Here is a 20,772-nt window from a genome sequence, read left to right as displayed (position 1 = left end):
ATGGCCTTCTTCTGAACTGTAGAGATTCTATGAGATGAAGTCGAAGCATCGGCGGGAGCGCACAAACCTCCAAACAACCCAACTACCCATTTCTTTGAGCACTACCTGCCTCACATGTGGCAGAATCTGCAGATCGTACATTGGACTTATCAGCCATCTCAGGCCCCATCGAACTGGACTGGAAGCAAGTCATTGTCAATCCCAAGAGACTGACTTAGAAGATGAAGATAAGAATATTTGCCTTGTCCACCAACCTGATGCTCCTCGGAAGCTGGAAGGCCTCTGATTTATAACATAGTTTGAAGTGCCCACCTGCTCCCCTTAAGTGGACGGAGGACCTGTCTCCTTGCCAACTAAGGGGTGGCCCAGTGAAAATCCTAAAGTTCTTTTTACTTAATACTCAACTAGTTAAACAAGGAAACAATTGTAGAGATAACTAATTAAATTATACAATACAATGCTTTGATAACTAATAACTTCTCCTCTCTCTAGTTTTCCTATGTCCGTTCTCTCTGCACTCCTGATACATGCTCTCCTTAGAAAGAGCAGGGAAACTATTTATATAGGTCCTAAAAGTTAAAAAGTTCTAAAATTCGAGAGCGAGTTTAGGACTCAAAAACAGTCCTGAATCTTGTTATCCTCCCTTGCCATGAAAACCCAGAGCATAGAATTTAAACCTAAGCTTTTATAACTCATTAGTTCGACCTCAACTTGAGTATTGTGTCCAGTTGTGGCCAACACATTTTAGGAACAATAATCTCCTTGGAGAGGAGAGTGACCAGAATATTATCGAGACGAAAGAGCTCAGTTACGTGGAGAGACTAGAGAAACTGTGATTGTTCTCCTCAGAGCAAAGAAGGTTAATTGAGGGGTTCAAAATTATGAAGGGTTTTGGCAGGAAGGTTGGGAACCAGAGAATTGAGACAAATTGAGGATAATTGGCAATAGAAACAGAGGGGAATTGAGAATTATTTTTGTACAGCGTGTTGTTATGCTTTAAATGCACTGCTTACTTTACAGGATGGTGGAAGCCAGGCCTAATGGGAACTCTCAAAAGAGAATTTGATAAATACTTGAAAAGGAAAAATAGACCGGACTTTGGGAAAGGAGAAATGGATCGGGACTAATTGGATCACTCTTTCAAAGCGTGGCATAGGGATAATGAGCTAAATGGCCTGTTTCCGTACTGGATGATCCCGATGAAATAGGTTTTCCCAGATGTGAATGAAATCATTGGTGCGCATTGCAAGCAGCAAATGGATGGAAATCACTTCAAGACATTACTCTTCAGTTTGGTCATAGGAAGCGTGTTTTTATTTTTTATCCAAATCTTAAATTATTTCAACCCTAAGTCAACAACTCTTGTTTTGTTGTATTTTTCAGAATCCCGAGTGCTGATACGGGGGCCATTCATGCCATTTTCAGAATAAGACTCCAATAATCTACAGGGTAAGAAACATCTAAAACAGTTTTGCCCATCTGGTGTTATGTATTTATAAACTAGACAACGTTATTATAAATTGAGGGGTTAATTTCTGTTCCATCTGAAATGTCACAAAATCTGACCAAGGCCAGAGTTCATGACTCTTCTGTTAAATATGACACAAATTGGATTATTAGAAATACCATAGATAGATATGCCTTGTAAAAAAAAAACTACTAACCTGCCCGCTAAAGTTACACGCTTGCGCCCAGATGGCAATTGTTTGATAGACTTACTTGCAGCAACATATTGTGTAAGTCTGCATCACTCGGTCAAATTATTTAAAGAGGAAGGATGCTTCCACCAAATGTTCACATAATCCTAAATGCATTTGAGGAATAGTTGTGTGATTATTGGTGAATCTGACTTCTCATTTGAAAGAGCCGAGAAGCAGCCATTTTGCGTATAGTCCTCCGATTATGACATCACAAAATCTGATTTGGATGGGAGGGGAGAAGCTGCTGACTGTCCATTGTTCCTATTCATTACTCCTGGAGCACAATTTTGCCTTATGATAGGAGAGCATACTTATATAAAATGTCTAATTTCAGATTGTCCCTCTCAATGAGTTCTAAAGGATACAGGATGGTAACCAGGCATGGTTGGGAGAAACCAGTAGGTTTACAGCTCCCTGGTTTAGGGTTATGCAACATTTCAGTGGAACACCTTTCCCCTTTTGCTACTTTATCAATCATTATTATCTATCCAGTAAAGTGCCAGTCATGGCACCCATTGAGGCTGCTTTTGAGAGTCTCTGTTTATTCGGTAAAGTAAATGTCATAAGCTGTAATTTTAACCCAATCCACCAGGCAGGTCAAACATTTTTTACAAACTCTGCCTGGTTAATTCTCCACTGAAGTCAAATTTGGGTGTGTTTTATGATCCAAAACCTGCCCTGTTCCCACTGGCCTGGTTAGGTTAGTATTGGGGCCCTAATGTTAGTTCTACTAATTATGAGTAAATTTTACTTTACGATTAAGTTAATGGTTAAAGTCCTGGTCACAGTATTGCTGGTGTTAATTATGTGAATTTCTGTTTACTTGGATATGGATAATCTGTTCTGAATGGTTTATGTCATTCATTTCCTTCACAATGCCAATTGTATATAAGATTTTGCACATTGTTTGATTACTTATTCTGCTTTACACTTTTTGAATGTATTGTTATTTTTTTACATTACTGATTGCATTCGCTATATAGCTTTTGCACGCCATTAGTAGCTGTCCATTATCTACACAGTTCTTGCATTGTTGATAGCTGTTCATTGACAGTTTGGGATTATATTGCTATTCGAAATGCAGTGTGTACAATGCACCCAACACGCTCTTTAAAACGAACCTCACATACAAATGCTAACCTTCGTCCTTACATAGTCTGGCTTGACAAGTGTAACTTTTGAATGCTTGACACCCAATCAAAAGTCCACAACACCCGAGTTGAGGGCTCGCAGCCTTCCGCCTGAAACTGCTTACTTCAGTTGGGTAAGTTTCACTAGTTCTTAATTAAGCCACTAGATGGAACAGAGGACATGGCCTGGTTCCCCCTCCCCACCCACCCTCTCCCCCTCAGAACCACTGCTCCTATTGAAGGATCATAAGTTTTGTTGGCAGTGGTCAAGGAGACAGCATCACCCAGACTGTCCACTCTCCCAGCTGAAAATGAATGCATGGTGTTGAGCAGCTTGCAACAAGAGGGAAAAGGCAGGCAAATCCATTCGAAAACAAACAATAAAATAAATGTATGTTCCTCGAGCTAGGGATAGTCGATCACATCCAAAGTGACCTTGACTGAATGTGGCTGTCAAAAACTGTTGTGTAGGTCATTGCAGGAAACACACAAGTAATTTCAAGAAATAATTTGACCATATGTTAGCCTAAACCTGATTTACATGCCAAATAGAGACACTCATGATTAGATCTAGCTGTACTATTATTCCATACTGAATTTGAGAACAGCTTTATTTGGGCAATATAGAATCGAGCAGATTCAGTAATATCTCGGCGCTGTCTGATGCCAGACTGTATTGTCCTGGCTAGTATTAATAATGAGAATCTTACATTACCAACTGTCATGGCAAAGCAAATATTTTATTGCCTGTGTTTCCTCAGAATGGACAATATATTTTGGATTTTTCAAACATTCATTTTTCTGCTATTTATCCTGTTACTCATTTTCACTTTACCACAGAACCCTTTGTTCTCTCAAAGGACTAGAGTCATATCTCATTCTTCAATATATATCACTCCTATTCATAAAGGTGCCAGAGGTTCCAAGCAGTAAAGAATAGGAGCTATTCCTTTGGAAATGAGCTGGCCTGAGTAGATCAATACGCAACCCTGAATGAGGGTGTTTGCATTACAGAGATAGTTTCGTAATTTTTCTGAAGAATCACTTAAAACCATGCTGGAAAATACATTCAGCATCATTCAGGCAATCATACACTGGTGCTGTTGTTACATTTTTGCTGATTGAAAGCTGAATAATTTACTGCTCACTTAGTTAGTTCCACGTGTAGGGAAAAAATAATTTTAGTAACAAGAATTTAAAAAACATTGGCCATAAACTCTCCAACCATCAGAAATATTTACTCGTCATCTGCCCAATATGTTTCCCAGTGCTGGGCCAACATTTTAGTGCCTCTCCCTCATTCAATGAGGCTGACCTGTGACCTGACTCCATATACTTGCTTTTGCTCCAAGTTCCTTTGGTTAACCATCAGTGTCAGATATAAAATTCACAGCTGACCTACCATTAATCGGCATTTACGAAGAAAGTTTCAAACTTCTACCATCCTTTATTTGGAAAAACTTTTCCTCATGATGTTGCTGAAAAGTTTGGTTCTAATTTTTCATCTCTGCCCCTAGTCAAAAACATTCCATCCACCAAAAATAGTTTCTCTTTATCTACCCAATTTGTTCCTCTGAACATCGCTAGCTATAATGACCAGCATTCCATCAGCCTTTTTGATTATTTTCTGTACCTGTTCATGACACTTTCATGACCTGTGTGTCAAGACAGCCAAGTTTTTTTTTGGACCTCCACCGTTTCTAGCTTTTGCCATTAAAAAGTACACAGTTCTTATTCTTTCGTGGTTGAAAGTGGATGGCCTCGCGATTGCCTGCATCTCAATCCATTTGCCACAGCTTTGTCTATTCACTTAATAGATCAATATTTCTTTGGAATGTTACACTCCCACCTATATTGCTTACAACACCACTCACCTTTCAGTCACTGGCAAATTTGAATATGTGGCTTTCGATCCCATCACCTCAGTCCTGAGTAATTATGGTGAATGGTCAAAACCCCAACAGAGATCCTTGTGGGACACCATGCGTCACATCTCGCCAATTGGAATTCCAGTCCATTGTCCCCATTCTCTGCCTTTTGCCACTCAGTCAATTTCCTAACTGGGGCTGGATTATCCGATCCTCCAGCCATGTGTTTCTCGGCGGTGCGCCGTTTGCTGGCGGTGGAATGTTCTCTTTCTGCTGCTTATTGAAGCCACCAACGCCGCCGTGAAACCCACAGGTGGGGGAGCACTGTCAGCAGGAACAGAGAATCACAATGACCAGAGAATTCCAGCCCAGGTCAATCCTTTGCCTTCAATTCCATTAGCTTTAGCTAGCAGTCCCTTCTCAAGGAATTTAACAGAAGCCTCTGGAGGCCCATGTAAGTAACATTGATTACAGGAAAATAGCGGTGTAGTGGTAATGTCATTGGATTAGTAATCCAGAGGCCCAGGATAATGCTGTGGGACAATGGGTTCAAATCCCACCGCAGCAGCTGGTGGAATTTAAATTCAGATTATAAATCTGGAATTGTAAAGCTCGATGATGACGATGGCACTATAATTGATTGTTGTAAAAACTTATCTGCTTCACAAATGCCCTTTTGAGAAGGAAACCTACCATTCTTACCTGGTCTGACCTCCTTGTGACTCTCAGCTATTCTCTGAAAAGGCACTCAGTTAAGGGCAGTTAGGGATGGGAAGCAAATGCTGGCCTTATCCCAGTGATATCCCATGAAAGAATAAAAAACGTTCCTCTATTCACAACCTTAGTCACCTCTTCAAAAAATTCAATTAGATTCATCAAGCACCTACTCTTCACAAATTCATGCTGCTCTCGTTCAGCAGCTGAACATTTTCATGATAGACCCTAGTAACTTCCCAAAAACAGATGTTAGACTGGTCTTTCCTTTTCAAATTTTTCTCAAATAGCCAAGTGACATACGCAATTTTTCAATCTAAAGAACCATGTCCATAATTGATAAACTTTCGGAAGCTAATAGTCAGGGCATCTATAATGTTCTCCCCTACTTCCTCAAAAACCCTGGGGTGGAAACCATTTGGCTCAGGGAATTTGGCACTCCTTCGTGCCATTATTTTCGTCATGACTGCTATTTTGTTGACATTAATTTTCCTGAGTCCCAAACACAGGTTGAATCAACATTACTTTCATTAGTATATGTGATGCAAAGTAATTCTTCAGCATGTCCATATTTCCTTATTTTCAGGAAGAATATGACCATTATCAGTGTTTAATGGATCCATTTTCCTCCTACCCTCCTTTTCCAAATATAATTGTAAAATATTGCTATATTGCCAGCAAGTTTCTTTTCATGTAGTTCCTATAATCTGTTTTGTCACCATTTGCTGTTCTTTATATCTTTCCTGTTTTCCAAGATCTGTGCTAATGTCTGCATTTTTGTCTGCTTTTTCCTTTAGTTTTATGTTATCTATTACCTCTTTGGTTGTCCATAGCTGATTTTCTTGGCAAGTAGAGCTTACAGATATAAAGTGGTTCTGTATTACTTTCAATTCGTTCTTGAACACCTCCCATTGATCTTCTGTCGTTTTAACCGTTAACTGATTTACTGTAGAAAGGCTCTGTCTCATCCCATTGAAATCAACCATCCCTAAATCTGGAATCTTTGAAACAGTAACTGTTTCACATTTCTCCCTTTAAAACATTATGGTGAATTCATTCATATTATGATCACTATTAGATAACTGTTCATTCATTGTCAGACTGATAGCTATACCGAGCTCATTACTCATTATTAAGCCTAATATGGCATTGGCTCTAGAACAGATTTCTGCAGAGAACTAGTCTAGTGGCATTCAAGAAAGTTGAATCGCTGATTAAAATCACCTTGCCTTTGCATGCATTTCTAATCTCTGCAATTATACAATCTACCACTTCCTAGCTACTACCAAAGGTCCGATACACTACTCCTCCTATAATCTTGGGTTTTTTCTATTTCTTAGTTCTACCCATGGAGTCTTTACTGCCTGCTCACCTCTCCTTATATCCTTTCATTTCATGTAGTGATTTCATTCTGAATCACTAATGCTATTCCTCCATTTCCATCATTATCATTATTTTTCCCATAGACCCTTCAAACCTAGTATATTTTATTTCCAGTACGGATTAAATTGTAGCCATGCTTCAGCAATGGCTGCCTTAGTTGAATTCCCTATGTCCAATTAGCAGTTAAGGAAATCCTTCACAGGTTTTTGTCAGGACTGATAGCAATTGGATTTCCCTATCCCCCCCTTTTTTTTACAGTGACTCTAGGCAAGTTTGTTTTCACAAAGTATCTTGCAGTGGAAGAGAATGCAAAATTGATATGGTGTGTCTCACACCACTATACTAATGATGCCTCCTTCTTCTAGCTGTGAACGGCACTTCATTCTGACAAAGTCCTACGTATATGCAAGTCGCTGGCTAAATATAGGACATGATTTGTTAGGGTTAGGTCAATAGACATTAAACAATTTATGCTAGGTTTTTCCAATAGCCACAAAAGGTTAGAACACCTGTCTACTCTCTAAGAACTTAAGCATAATTTGCATGGAGTAGAAGAAAGACTAGTTGATAGAGTTGCAGAAATGAAAATAATTTGTAATAAAAATGATTGTACATTTATTATTCAACAGTCCTTAGTTTGCAATTATTATATGCTGCATGCAGCTCCATTAACTGCTATCTTATTGACAAAGTATGCATCTATCTTCCATGATTGTCTAGTGATAGGGTATTCATTTGGCTTCCCATGTGGATATGTTTGGCTAATTACAACCTTCAGGGAGATTGGAGAAGATCTAAATAGATTCCAGGCAGTGTGGAAAGGCACATAACTTTGATTTTATTTGAATATATAATTGAGAAGGGATGGTGTGGGGAGGGAAAGGAGCACCATTTTCCTGCTGGTCTTGAGAGGTTTGTGAACCAGATCTGTTCAATTTGCTTTGTACAACAACCCGAAAATCAAATTTTGATTAAAAGAAACTTCCGTCCTTGGACACAGAGTCAGGGCCCACGATTTGTCTCTTGCCTGCATCAATTGAAACATGAATTTTCCTGTATGATGAAAGCTGAGTAAAACATTATCTGTCATGCTTTGGTCACCATAGTAACCACTTTGTTTTGCTATCACTAAAAATGCTACAGATGAACTGAAATAGTGTCCAACTGCACCTGAAACATTAAATAAACAAAATAATAAATAATCTTTCTTATTGTCACAAGTAGGCTTACATTAACACCGCAATGAAGTTACGGTGAAAATCCCCTGCCTGTTCGGGTACACTGAGGGAGAGTTCAGAATTTCCAATTCATCTTTCTGGACTTGTGGGAGGAAACCGGAGCCCCTGGAGGAAACCCTCACAGACACTGGGAGAACGTGCAGACACCGCACAGACAGTGACCCAAGGTGGGAATCGAACCTGGGAGCCTGGTGCTGTGAAGCAACAGTGCTAACCAATTTGCTACTGTGCCGCCCACATCAGTTATAAATTACTTGGAAGAGGCAAGGGGAAGGCAATAATAGGTTTCAAAAAACTAAGTGGGTTTTGACAGATGTAACTGGGGACCAGCACAAGCGATTGAGGAAATATGGGTGTAGAGAGGTTCTAGTCAAAAGCTAATGTTAAAAAAATTCATGTGAATATTTCCTCAGAAATATTGTTGTTGGCCTGGAATATATGACCACATTCAGGGCCTAGACCCTCTTCTCAGTTTAATATTCCTCTCTCTTCACAGATGCTGCCTAACTTGTTGAGCTTTCTTTCCAGCATTTTCTGTTTTTATTTTGGGCTTTTTGTATAGTTGGGAACATAGGAGCAGAAGTAGGCCATTCAGCCCATCGAGCCTGTTCTTCCATTCGGTTAGGTTGTGGCTAATCATCTACCTCAGTGTCACTTTTCTGTGATATTTCGCATATCCCATGATGTGACTAGTATCCAGACAATCAACTTTTGTCTTGAACATGCCCAATCATTGAGCTTCTACAGCCCTGTGGGGAGCAGAATTTCAAAGATTTGCCACATTCTGAATGAAGAAATTCCTCCTCACCTCTGTCTTAAATGGCTGGCCCCTTATTGAGGGACTGTGTCCCCTGGTTCTAGACTCACCAGCCAGGGTAAACATCCTATCCACATCTACTGTGCCATGCCTTGTAAGAATTTTGTAACTTTCAATGAGATCACCCGTTCTTAGCACTTAATTCATACCGTGTTTACACTTAGTGGCCCTGCAGAAACTGCAATCACTTCATACCAGAATTTTGAATTGAATCTAACTTCTGTCAGTTTTATGGCCATGATTGCCATGATCCTCTCCACCATGCAGATGGTATTAAATTACCAATTCAATGCACAAGTGTGTGCTGCTGCAACAACAGCCAACATCTCTAGCTCAGGAATGTTTCTGCCTATTGTACTCTCTTCTCTACCTTATTGTCAGCTTCCTGTCTTCTACATACCTTTATCCAACTGTGAAGGGCCTGTGTGCAGCCCCCTGGCAATTGCTGCTTTTGACCTAACCGGTAGCAGCTACATGAGAAAGGCTTCGAATGACTCATGCTCTGATTCTGCTTCCTGCCTATGGGGAACTGACTAGTCTTTGCTCAGCGCCTCTCCTTGATGGTGCAGCCAAGATCAGAAACATTCTACCATGGCCCAGTGCATTAGAGCATTAGTATCTCTGTTAGTGCACCAGCTTTAAGTGAAACTCCTGTTTTGCTACTCCAGGCTGACTCTTTGACCAAAAATTGCTTTATTTCTAACAGTCAAAACTTCATTTCAAGTAACTGCTGCAGTTATCCTTAAACAATTAATGTGCACCAATTTTAGCTTACAAAATGCATTGACGCAGCTGCAAAGTAAATAGGACTTTTGGCAGATTTTACTTTTGAAAGAAAGATCCCAATCATAGAGCCCATTCTCCCCAGCCCCCATAATGATGTTGGCCTGAAGCCTAATACAGGATTCGTATCCGAATCAAACAGAATAGAATTTAATTATTGATTATGTTTTCCCAGTCTTCCCAAGGTGAAAGCTGAAGTTACTGTTAGTTCAGCAAAAAAATAAACCTACAGTAGCTGTAACCATTTCTGTCTAAATTCGGGTTTTATCTTGTATTAAAATTAGGTCAGTGCCACATGAAATTATTAGATCAGAAGCCAGAGATGCTAGTTTGCAGATAAGTGAACCAATGTTGAATGTTCCAAATGTCAACAGAACGTAAGCCTGCTACTTTAATTGGTTTGAATGGGATAAATCCACCATTTCTCATAAAACCTTTTTTATAAATACATATACCGTAACTTGAAGACTTCTTAAAATCTTTACTTCTGCTTCCTTGCCATCCTTCAGCTGAGAGAACTGTGAATTGACCTGCTCCTGGACCTCTGTCAAAAACCACTCTGTGGGCAGCCACTGCGAGGCACGCAAGAGTAATCCAAGGTGATTGTCCGTTCAAATTCTCCTCTGCCAGTGGAAAAAGAACCCGACATCCACTCATTGCATCCTCACGCAGAATGACTGAGCTGGACAGCTCAGCATATAATACAATAGGAACATAGAAATATAGGAACATAGGAGCAGGAGTAGGCTATCAGCCCATCGAGCCTGCTCCACCATTGAAAATGAAAAAAATGAAAATTGCTTATTGTCACAAGTAGGATTCGAAATGAAGTTACTGTGAAAAGCCCCTAGTCGCCACATTCCGGCGCCTGTTCATGGAGGCTGGTACGGGAATTGAACCCGAGCTGCTGGCCTGCCGTGGTCTGCTTTAAAAGCCAGCTATTTAGCCCTGTGCTAAACCAGCCCCTGCGTGATCTCAGCGCTCATGGTTGATCATAAATTTCAATGCCTTTTTCCCCACACTATCCCCATATCCTTTACATCACTGGCATTCAGAAATCTGTCCATCTCTATTTTAAACATACTCGATGACTGAGCCAGCCATCTGGGGTAGAGAATTCGAAAGATTCACAATCCTCTGAGTAAAAAGGTTTCTCCTTATCGCGGTCCTCATTGACTTCCCGCTTATTTTGAAATTGTCTCCTTGGGTTCTAGGCTCCCCAAACAGGGGAACATCTCATCTGCATCTATCCTGTCTATTCCTGTAAGTTTCAATGAGATTACCTCTCATTCTTCAAAACTCGAGAGAATGCAAGCCTGGCTTCCTCAATCCATCTTCAAAGGACAATCCCACCATCCTGGGGACAAGTCTGGTGAACCTTTGTTGCACTCCCCCGATGGCAATAATATCCTTCCAACAGGCACGCTAGGTGGTGGTTATGGGACTTGATTAAAAGCCTAGAGGTTGCAAGTTCAAATCTAACCATAACAAAATGTGAAATTTAATTCAATAATTTTGTGGGCTACCAAAAGTCAACATGAAAGCTGCTTGATTATGATAAGAGAAATCTTCACTAGCCTTTCAGGAAAATATACTTTCCATCCTGACCCAGTCCAGCCAGCACACGATTCTAGTCCATGGTCGACTTTTGACGACACTCTGAAAAAGTCTAGCTCGCCAATTAGTTTTACAAACAATCTGATTTCCGCCAACTCCTTCTCTGGACAATGAGGGATGGGCCATTATTATAAAAGCATATGTTCAGTTATGCAATTGATCCTGACTGGTATGGCATCATTATTGTGCATAACACCACTGCAATAAGTTGTAGGTTTGAAACAGTGAGACAACTGTGGGAACTTAGCTATGAAATTTGAATAGTCAGTGTCACCATCGGTATGACCTGTTAACTTGTCTACAGGTGCTGGATCTTTAAGCTGGAACTTGAGAATTGAACAAGGATTTGCAGTAAACGTTCCAAATAATTTAAATTGCCTTGCGAATTATTGAACAATTCTGAACTTCAAAATATAAAATGACCTAAGGTAAAGTCGCGATATATCTTCTTTTTTTCTAAATTTAGAGTACCCAATTATTTTTTCCAATCCAATCCACCTATCCTGCACATCTTTGGGTTGTGGGGGTGAAACCCACGGAGACATGGGGAGAATGTGCAAACTCCACACGGACAGTGACCCAGGGCTCGGATTCGAACCCGGGTCATCGACGCCGTAGGCAGCAATGCTAGCCACTGTGCCACCGTGCTGCCCAAGTCGCGATATATCACGGATTATTTTGTTTAGTTCATTGCTGCAGTCAAATCCTCTGTCGCATAATATAACTAAAGTCTGAATTACTGATTTTAGTGACTTTTCTGATGGGATTTTTGACCTTTATGGTAACAATAAACCAGATAGATAATGCTTACACAATTCAATGGACGGTGTGGTTTAGAGGCAGCACTAAGACCATCGATTACCAAAATATTCTCCTGAAAGTTAGTTGAGCATCAATGCTAACACAATAGCTAAGGGTTTGAAGTTGAAAGTAACAGTAGTGCGAGACTGTGGGAACCTTTCTTTCCCTCCTTCGATCAATGTTTCAAAAAGCATTCCTGGGATATCTTGGTTCTTAGCAATAGCCGAGTACCTGATATCCAATATCCCAGTCACACTGACCAAAAGCTTTAGGCTGAACTTCACTTGTAAATTTGGTGAGGGGTGGTGGTGTTGCTTGTGTCCCCCCCCTCCCCCCCCCCCCCCCCCCCCCCCCCCCCCCCCCCGCACCCCACACTCTCCCGCCACAATGCAAAAGTCGATAGGAAGATGATGCACCAGAAAGAAGCTCACAGTTCAGCCATTCCACTGCTGCTGGGTGGAACAAGCAGAGAGGGTGATTTCCATCCCTCAGTGGGAGTGGGTCCTGCCCTTGAGAACTGGTAGCCAATCTGATCAGTCATGTTACCTAGCTTGTTATGGTGTGCCAAGTGCTCATTCAGGTAATTTTTAAAGGATGTGAGGCAACCCTCCCAGGCACGGCATTCCAGACTGTCACCACCATCTAAGTAAAAAGGTTTTTACTCAAATCCCCACTAATTCACCTGCCCCTAACCTTGAACATTTGTCCCCTCGTAACTGACCCTTCAACTAAGGGCAACAGCTGCTCCATATCCACCCTGTCCACGCCCCTCATAATCTTCTACACCTCAATCAGATCGACCCTCAATTTTGTCTGCTCCAGCGAAAACAACGCAAGCCTATTCAATTTCTCTTCATAACTTAAATGTTCCATCCCAGGCAACATCCTGGTGAATCACATCTGCACCCCTCCAATGTAATCACATCCTCCCTATAATGTGGCGACCATAATTGCACACAGTACTCCAGCTGTGACCTCACAAAGGTTTTATACAACTCCAACATGACCTCCCTGCTTTTGTAATCTATACCTCAATTGATAAAGTCAAGTGTCCCATATCTGTTTTTCACCACATTATTAACCTGCCCTTCTGCCTTCAGAGATCTATGGACAAACACGCCAAGGTTCCTTTGTTCCTCGGCATTTCCTAGTGTCAGGCCATTCATTGAATGCTTCCTTGTCACATTACTCCTTCCAAAGCACATCACCTCACACTTTTCAAGGTTAAATTCTACCAGCCACATTTCTGCCCATTTGACCATCCCGTATATATCTTCCTGTAACTAAAAACACTCAACCTCACTGTTAACCACCCAGCCACTCTTTACGTGATCCACAAACTTACTGGTCCTACCCCCCACATAGTCATTTATGTTTTTTATATGAATGACAAACAATAGGAGACACAGCACAGATCCCTGTGGTACATGACTGGACACTGGCTTCCAGTCACTAAAGCTGTCATTAATCATCAGATAACTAGCACTTTGCCATATAATACCAGACATGCTGTTTTATATAGCATTCGCCTAACTTGTTTGGTTTTCATTATTTTGATCAATTTTTACTTTCCAGAATTTAATTTAGAACTGCTTTTTTGGTGACAATGTTTGCAGTATTTAGTCAAATGGATTTTATTTTCTTAATTCACATCATTTAATGATTCACCTGTAGTTATATTTCTGCTTTAGCACCAATATAGTTAGCATTTCCCAACATTATGTGTAGTTTAGCTGTTTAATATCTAAGCCTCTGCAAACTCTCTAAATTTTATCATTCCTCCAAGTACCATGCTTTCCAGCATGATTTAATATTATTTGAAAAGGTCTTAAATATCTAATTTCTTCCCTGGACCATTTATGAACCACAAAGTGTTGTACCTTGAGATACACTTCTAATCACAGATGCCCAATACAAACTACTATTACTCCTTAGACTTTGATTCTTTTTTATTATCCAATATCCTTTCTATCCCAGGACTATTTACATTGGCCACCAGTCTCTCATGAAAGTCAAGGTATCTAACATTCGTCAGATCACAATCATCAACCAATTCTGTTATATCCTCAAAGAATTCCAATAAATTTGTTCAGCTTGACTTACCCTTTCATAAACCAACATTGGTTTAGAATTATTGCCTTTACCCATGTTAAATTCCCTTCAATTACTTATTTTATAATAGACTTCTGTGGTTTGCGTACAAGAGATGTTGCACTAATAGGCCAATAATTCCTAAGATCACAAGTCTGTCCTGTTTAGAAAATGGAATAGCATAACCTATGTGCTAATCCTTTGGTATTATATCTGTATATAAAAATCACAGCCGCATTTCCCCTTACAGCTGTGCTCATTTTTTTCAGTGTATCTGAATTGTTAACTGGAGGATAGTTGTATGCTTTTTAAAAAAGTACAGAGAGTCCTCATTTAAAGTGGGGTTCCTGAAAATTGCCACGTTAAGTGAAATCCCTTTAAGGGAAGCATGGCTTCCCATAGGAATCAATGTTAAAACCAGAGGACGATCTTTGCCCGGAAAAAAAGCAAAGTAAAAATGGAAGCAATGTACCGCACAGTCTGGAATACTGTGAGTGACTTTAAAATTGCCGCCTTGCCGATAGGCTTCAATAGGGTCCTCAAACATAGGTTCTGTAAACTACCGAACAGCACCACTGTGCAGAAAATAATTACTTTAAAAACATAAGTCTGCAGCAGATCTTCAGGTATGTCCTATACCAGCAACAACAAAATTTGAAAAACAAAATTTACAGTGCAGTAACCGTGGAAAATTCTTTCAAAATGCAAAGTCCACGCGTCCCTCAGCTAACACAGGACACAGTTAAAATAAATTTAAACAGGAAGTTTAATTTAGTTGTCTGAAAATGTGGCAAAAAAGCAATATTCCTCGAATGTACAGAAAGGATAAATGATGGTGATCACAAGCCAGACCAGGGATGTGATGATGTGATGACAGTATCACACTGCTCACACACTTTAAAACGGGAAATGTTGCACTTTTAATGGAACCCAGACATAACAAAAAAAGAAAGCCCTTTAAAACAAAACCACTTTAAAATGGGATACTTAAAACGGGGATTTACTGTAATAAGTGACTGATTTAATCTCCACAAAATTGAACACGTGGGGGGTATTTTCTCGGCATACTCGCCAGCGGGATTTTCTGGTCTTCGCTGATGGCGAAACCCTGCCACGGATTTCCCAGCCGGGGGTGGGAATTCAATGGGAAATTTTCAGCGGTAGAATCAGGCTGCCTCCCACAGTGGCGTAACACGCCGTGGGAGTGGGGGGGCTGGAAAATTTCCCCACCTCCCATAGCCTTCCCTTCAAAGAAAGGAAGAACTAACTTTGGCGTTCTATAGTTCTCTTTTTAAGTTTCTTCCCCATTCTGTTCCTCTCCGACTGGCCCCACTCTCTTAGCTTCGAGATGCCTCAGGTTATTGCTCACCCTGAAAGTAAACCTGCAACTCATGGTGTTACAGCAAATACGACAAGCTGCAGAAGGGTTGAGACTGGCTAAATATAGACATGAGAGACTGAGAAATATGCGTCTAGTTTGAAAGAACTTGCTTCTAAATTGACACCATTTAAGAGCCATGGGCGGGATTCTCTGGCCGGCAATGGCAAAATCGCATTTGCTGATCGGCTGGAGAATCAACGTTTCCGACGAAATCGGGGGCAGTGCTGCTTTCGCAATGCTCCGCCCCTCCAAAGTGGCATACTCTAGGAGTATGTTATTGCTTTCTGTTTGGTACTTCTCACCTAGTGAATGTACCAAAACTCTTATAGATATATTCATAATTCCATGTGCTTTACAGGAAGCCTGTGAGCAAAAACATGGGGCTGGATTCTCCGATTTTCAGGCTATGTCCTGATGCTGGCGTGGGAACGGTGGCGTTTTATGACCGAAAATTCGGCGCAAAACGGCCACCGATCCTTTCTGTACATTCGAGAATATTGCTTTTTTGCCACATTTTCAGACACTAAATTAAACTTCCTGTTTAAATTTATTTTAACTGTATCCTGTATTAGCCGTGAGTCGCATCAATGGCCTCAGGATGTTGCCCGAGGTCCTCCAGCCAATGCTGCGCCCCCAACCGGCCAAGTTCCCAACGGCGTAGGTCACGTGTGCTGTCATTTACCGGGAACTCGGCGTCACGGCTTTGGACTCAGTTCAGCGCCGCCACAGTCGGGGGAGGGCCGATCCGCGGGCAGGGAGACTTTGGCACCGTGGGGGGGGGATATGGTCTGGGGGTCGCGAGCCGGCCAAAGAGGGGGCACTATTTTGCAGGCCCAGTCCATGCATGGCCGGCGCCATGTTGCGCATACGCGGCCACAAACCCGGAAATTCTCTGGCCCATATCGGCAGCTAAAGTCGGGTACTATACGTTGCCTGTCTATTAGCTCCCCCACCAAACGGAGGATCGGGGGCCGTTTTGCGCCGAATTTTCGGTCGTAAAACGCCACCGTTCCCACGCCAGCATCAGGACATAGCCTGAAAATCGGAGAATCCAGCCCCATGTTTTTGCTCACAGGCTTCCTGAAAAGCACATGTAATTACGAATATATCTATAAGAGTTTTGGTAAATTCACTAGATGAGAAGCACCAAACAGAAAGCAATAACATTCACTAAAGGGTCAATCTTCTGAATCTGTGCAGACCAGTTTCTTCAGTTATGCTAAGGTAAGGGATTCAACAAACCATCTCGCTTGCTTCAATCTGCATGGGATTTAAAAAAAAAATTAACTCACATTTCCATATCCCTGAAGGTTCACAGATCATTTGCCATTTAGCTATAATTTCAGGTTATTTGGTGGGGTGGGTGCCCCGCTAAATGGACTGATCTAACATCGTAACACAGGTCAGGAGTTGACCGCAGGACAATTCAGCAAGTATGTCAAGGCCTGGTTGACGAGTTATTTGCGGAATCTGGTCCATGAGGACATGAAGCAATTCTGAATATTTTATAAGAATGTTTTCTCAACAGTTTCACAGACATTCCTGTCAGCTTACTTTGATCCAGATGCTGCAACTTACCTTCCTGTGAAAATTGTGTGACCCGAAGGGACCACTTGCACTTCAGCTTGCCCTAATCTGATGACTGGTTCAAATACGACCCTGTATGACCCTGCACAATAAGTGGGTCGCATACACAAACTAGAGATTTCTCGGATTAAAACTGCCAACAGGCATTTCCTCTTGCAATGCAACTTGGCCAAAATCAGCCAAATCACCCAACAGATTGAGGAATTTCAAGAGCAGATTACAAATAATATGAATTAGTTTCTGTGATCTTTGATACGGCTGTGATTATGCTCGATAACAAAAAACAGCCTGCGAATATCCAGGCCTGCCCACAAAACTAGTCAACACTCCAGATGGAATTAATCACCACTGCCGGTTTCCAACAGTTGGGCTTATTTGCAGGCCTCGGAGAAAGTTCTTAAAGTTCAGCTATTTTTTAGACACAAGGAGCAGAATCCTCATGTCCCACCAGCAACAGGAAGCTTGGCCGGCAGGGGAAACATAGAAACATCGGAATTAAGAGAAAAGTAAGCAATTCAGCCTCTCGAGCCTGCTCTGCCTTTCAATCAGACCATGGGGCGGGCTTCTCCCCTACCCGGCATGACAGAGGGTCCCGGAGTAGGGGAGTGGCGCCAACCACTCAGGGGTCGCGCCTCCCCAAGGGTGGGGAATTCTCCCCACCTTTGGGGGCCAGCCCCGCGCCGGAGCGGTTAGTACCAGAAGACTGGCGCAAAAAACCGGCACCCCCAGCAGCGGGCTGGCCGAAAGGCTTTTGCCGGTCGGCGCATGCGCCGGCAGTGACGTCAGCGGCAGCTGGCCGCTGACGTCACTGCCGGCGCATGCGCGATGTGGAGTTCTCTTCCGCTTCCGCCATGGCGGAGGCCGTGGCGGCCACGGAAGAACATAGTGCAGCCAGGGCACTGGCCCGGAGTCTGAGCGGGGGGCCCCGATCGCGGGCCAGGCCACCGTGGGGGCACCCCCCGGGGTTTGATCGCCCCCCCGCCCCCCAGGACCCCGGGGGCCTGTTCGCGCCGCTGAGCCCGCCGTTCCAGAGGTGGTTTAAACCTCGGCGGCGGGAGAGGCCTCCCAGCAGCGGGACTTCGGCCCATCCGGGCCGGAGAATCACCGCAGGGGCCTCTCCGATCGGAGTGGCGAGATTCCGCCGCCGCCACTTCCCGGGTGGCGGAGAATCTCTGCCGCGGCGGGGGCGGGATTTTAGGCGCCCCCAGGCGATTCTCCGACCCTGCTGGGGGTCGGAGAATTTCGCCCCATGGCTCTTCCTGCTCCCAAATCCACCTCCCCACCAGTTGCCCATATCGCTTTAACACATTTTTGAAGGGGGGCTTAATTTGGGGGAGGCCAAAAATCACTTTCCCTGCACTGGGATGAATTTTTGCAATTCGGTTCTTGGAACTTAAAAGGTGAGTCAAGCTTTGGGACAAATAATGTCATCAAGCCTTATTGCATGCATTAACATATCATGCATGCTCATGATAAAGCTACCTTACCAGAACAAAGATCTCCCTCCAAATGAATTTCACGCCAGCGAGAAAGTAGAATGTTCACCTTCCTGACTGCGCATAAGTGTGTACACCTGGCGATGTAGACATCCTCCTTTGTTGACAGTGAGTTGCTGCTCTTGCATAGTCCTCTTGGGGGGGGGGGGGGGGGGACTGTAAATGCCAGCTCATGCTCGAGACTTGGATGGGTGCAGTGCGAGTTGTGTGGAGGATGACAAAGGAAGTGTCAGCGGGGAAGGACGCAGCAGTGGCTGCTTAAAAGTGGAAGCCGAATGTCCTTTAAATACGGCAGCCAAACCTTCTCGACACCATGTGGTAACTTCCTGCCTGCCCCAGCCACGGGAATCAGGGAGCACAAGATCGCACATGGTCAGCCATCCCACCCCACAGCAGGAATCATTCCCATTTCCGTGCCCATTGCTCGGTCTAGACTCCACAACGGAAGATTTCAGCAAAGGACATTGATAGGCAAGTTTGAGCAGCTTTTGAATAGATAGTTTTGAAGTTTACTCTGGAATTTACACTAACGTGCCTCATAAATGAATATGTATCGTTTTTTGATGTCATTTTCAGTTGCTTAAAATCGGGTAACAATGACGGTGGATTTGACACTGATCAATATGGTTTATTTTCTCTGATAAACCCAGCTTCAGCTGTTTTTTGTTTTTGTTTAATACTTGCTCATGCACATTTCAAATTCAGCGATGAGCAAATGGATTTGGGCAGAAATTTGACAAAGTAAAAATGGTCTCAAAAGTATGACAATTGAGTGTGTGATTTGTACCCGGATCACTGGGCGCGATTCAGTGGACTTGAGTTAAATTAGCGGGGTGTTTCTCGGTGACTGCAATGCTCAGAAAGACCCCTGTTCAATGGCACTTGGCCACTTTTATGGCCTCAGCAAGGAACACCCTGCCGAAGCCACCCTTTTAAGTCTTTCCTGCACTGACGAGCTCAGCTCTGCAGTGTAGTCAGACTGCCCGCAGATCGGGGCGCAATTATTAAAGGTAGCCCCAATCTTTTCATCCTCCTCTGCGCACCCACCGCAGCCTCTGGAATTGCCCCCCGCCCCAACCCCTCACATCACTCAACTTACCTCTTCCAAGGTCCTCTAGCCCCCTCCTCACCCCACCTCTTATGGGAAAGGCAGCCCCCCCGCCCCCAATCCCAGGGCCCAACCCCTGGCACAGGCAACCGGACACCTTGGTTGGGATTTTCCATTTTGCCAGCGCCCAAGGCTTTCCCGACGGTGTGGGACTGCCCCAAAATGGGAAACCCCATTGACCGGCCGGCGTGACGGAGAATCCCGCCGGCGGGTCGGGGCAGAAGTGTGGCGCAGCGTGGCGGAGAATCCCGCCGGCGGGTCGGGGCAGAAGTGTGGCGCAGCGTGGCGGAGAATCCCGCCGGTGGGTCGGGGCAGAAGTGTGGCGCAGCGTGGCGGAGAATCCAGCCCCTTGGCTCTGCCATGCCTGGCACCCTGGCAGTGTCACCCAGGCACCTGACACTGCCAGGGCACCCGTGTGGCAGTGCCAAGGTGCCAGGCAAGCAATGCCAAGGTTCCTGGGTGCCAGGGGAGTGCCAGGGTACCACCCTGCCCTGTCTCCGACCACTCGGGGGCCTTATCTCCTCAACAAGACCTTCCCAGGTTCAATCAATGCTGGTTCACAACTTTGTGAACCAATAGCAAACGGAGCCCGGTTGAGGCCTCGCTGGCGAGACCGGTGAATCCTGGGCCCTGGGTGAATCCGGGGCTGGTTAGCACACTGGGCTAAATCGCTGGCTTTTAAAGCAGACAAGGCAGGCCAGCAGCACGGTTCAATTCCTGAACCAGCCTCCCTGAACAGGTGTCGGAATGTGGCGACGAGGGGCTTTTCACAGTAACTTCATTGAAGCCTCCTTGTGACAATAAGCGATTTTAATTTTCAAATACATACTTAAATTAGCCGAATAGCTCATTTAAATATTAACGCTTGGTTCTCGCCCAGCGACAGCTAGATACAGATTGAAACGCACCTGAGATGCCATTGAATCTCGCGCGATGTTTCTCGCGAGATTCAATGGCCTCGTCCCGACACCCAAGTTGGGTGCGACGAGGCCGCTGAATCATGCCCATTGATTGTACCCAAAGTGGAAACACCAGGCTGTTTATTCCTAAATGTAATG

At 43.5% G+C, this 20,772-nt stretch overlaps 1 protein-coding gene across 8 annotated transcripts in view; it reads left to right on the top strand.

The window, feature by feature from the left end:
* rbfox3a (RNA binding fox-1 homolog 3a) overlaps positions 1-20,772 on the top strand; it is a 1,730,437-nt gene that overhangs the window by 993,601 nt on the left and 716,064 nt on the right. For all 8 annotated transcript variants that reach the window (XM_038776720.1, XM_038776727.1, XM_038776722.1 and 5 more), the window contains one exon: positions 1,384-1,449. The gene's annotated coding sequence lies outside the window, so the exon portion shown is untranslated. The remainder of the gene's footprint in view (positions 1-1,383; positions 1,450-20,772) is intronic.

Source organism: Scyliorhinus canicula, chromosome 18 (genome assembly GCF_902713615.1).
Source record: "Scyliorhinus canicula chromosome 18, sScyCan1.1, whole genome shotgun sequence".
Taxonomy (NCBI): Eukaryota; Metazoa; Chordata; class Chondrichthyes; order Carcharhiniformes; family Scyliorhinidae; genus Scyliorhinus; species Scyliorhinus canicula.
This window is presented reverse-complemented; position numbering and strand designations above follow the sequence as displayed.